This window comes from Tamandua tetradactyla, chromosome Y, assembly GCF_023851605.1.
Source record: "Tamandua tetradactyla isolate mTamTet1 chromosome Y, mTamTet1.pri, whole genome shotgun sequence".
Classification (NCBI taxonomy): Eukaryota; Metazoa; Chordata; class Mammalia; order Pilosa; family Myrmecophagidae; genus Tamandua; species Tamandua tetradactyla.
The window spans coordinates 9033614-9035986 of NC_135354.1; the positions used below are offsets into that span (position 1 = coordinate 9033614).

A 2373-nucleotide genomic window follows, 5' to 3' on the forward strand; every position below is an offset into this window, starting at 1 on the left:
TTTATTTTTTATTTTCAAACCAAAACAACATGCAAACATGAACATTCTCCTAAATGCCCCTAAAAACCTTTCCAATAGGTACTTTTATTATCCTCCCATTGCTTGCTCCCAGCTCTGCCTCTTTCAATGTGGAATCTAAGAATTGTAGTGATTGTGTTTTTTTTTCTTTCTCCCATAAACATTACCCGTTGAGATAAGTCCATATATCCTTTGGACACTTCCTTGGTTAAAGAATTTGGCTCCTGGGATATTTATTTGTAACCAAAAACTGTGCTCCTACTGCACACTCTCCTAATAACATTTTTCATCGGGTCATTTCTTAAGGTATAAATTAAGGGATTTAACATAGGAGTTATGTTAGTGTAGAATACAGCAATTGCTTTATCAATGGATAGAATAGCTATTGGTCTCATGTACACAAATATGCATGGAACAAAGAATAAGGTGACCACTGTGGTGTGGGAAACACAGGTGGACAGAGCTCTGTGCCTCCCCTCCAAGCTGTGGGTCTTTAGGGAGTTCAGGATGACCACATAGGAGACCAGCAAGAGGATGAAGTTTAACAAGCAGATGAACCCATTGTTATCAGCTACAAAAAGCCCTAGAGTGTGAGTATAAGTGCATGCCAGACTGAGCAAAGGATTCATATCACATATGAAGTGATATATGATGTTAGGGCCACATAAGGGTAATCAAAACGTGAAGAATATCCATATGGGTGCATGAAGAATGCTTCCTACCCATGCCACTCCCACTAACAGGCTGCACAATTGCTGGTCCATGATGGTGGTGTAGTGCAGAGGTTTACATATTGCCACATAGTGGTCATAGGCCATCATGGTAAGCAGGATGATCTCAGCACCTCCAAAGAAATGTTCCCAAAAAACTTGGGTCATACATCCACTGAAAGGGATGGTCTTCTTTTCAGAGTGAATCTATGATCATTTTTGGAGTATTGACAGAGGAATAACAGGCACCTATAGAGGAGAGATATGCCAGGAAATAATATATGGGGGAACCCAACAATGGACTGGAAATGATGGTGAACACAATGACCCCATTACATACCACAATGATGATATAGATGACACGAAATAAAAAAATATGATTTTCTGCATCTCAGGGTTCTCCGTGAGCTCCAATAAAACAAACTCTGTTACATTTTTTCTATTCTCCATGAATTTCATGTGTCTTTTAATAATATTACCTGAAAGTAAAACTATTTTATTAATGCAACCTTGAATTTATTATGCTTTTCCATTATAAGAGATGATAAACATCTGAATTATATTGATTTCTCCATTCGTATTAGAGTATTTTGAGATAGAAAAAACACTTATGCATTCTTAGAACTTGTTAAAACTGCCTCCCAGGTCTAATTCTGTAAAGGGAATAAAAATGAAGAAGTTTGGCAAACACACAGGGCAGGTGATTGTCTATGCTTACTGATGAATAACATCCTAATTTAGAAGCAGTGACAAGTAAATATATACAGATTCCTGCAAGGGTAGATACAGCATGGACATAAACAGTATGGATGTAAGACTAAGGAATTTACTCCACTTTGCAGAAAATGGAGACTCATGGAAGACCTTGAGAAAATAAGTGGAAGCACAAAGAGGAATCAAGGGAAATGGGGAATACTGGAATATTGCTCTTGCAAGACCTTCTATGTCTTGAAGGAAGTATGGGCTGAAGTTCAATAAGGAAGTGGAAGCCAGTGACAGAGAAACTAGATAGGAGACTAATTGTAGCAGTGGACACACGAATAACAGGTTATTGGTGATGCTAATGAAAGAAAGAGTAAAATTGCTACTGTAAAGCATTCAAACTGTTTCCTGTCTGAATATAATTATCTTTACCATAGCTAATAGTATACATACTTTTAATGATTCCTTGGTATGTATAGAATATGGAGGTAAGAGCATGGTGTTTGAAATTTTATTTAATTCTTCATATAAACTGTTTGGTATGTAGTGTTCACCCATTTTTCAGATAAGGTAACAGGCTCATATGTTTATGATAATGGTTAAAATAGTAATTATAATATGAACTACACTTATTTTTCACCTTGTGTTCTAAGTGCCTTACAGACTTTGACTTGTTTAATGCTCCTAAAAATCTTCTCAATATGTTTTAATATATTTTATCAGGAGCACAGAGATGTTAAGGGCAGAACAAAGATTCTTAGCTTTTTTTGTTTGTTTTTTTCCTTATTATCATAACAAACAATGCTCAAGTAATCTTCTGATATTAGCTTAACAATTATTATTTAATTAGTGTATGGTGGTAAGTAAATCTTGCATCTAGATCATTAAAATTTTACAAAAGTGGTGGTATGACTTGAAAGTTACCCTTCACTTTGGCCTTTCC

At 35.8% G+C, this 2373-nt stretch overlaps 1 pseudogene; it reads right to left on the reverse strand.

The window, feature by feature from the left end:
- Nucleotides 1-251: 251 nt before the first annotated feature.
- Nucleotides 252-1187, reverse strand: LOC143672605 (olfactory receptor 4C46-like; annotated as a pseudogene).
- Nucleotides 1188-2373: the final 1186 nt, after the last annotated feature.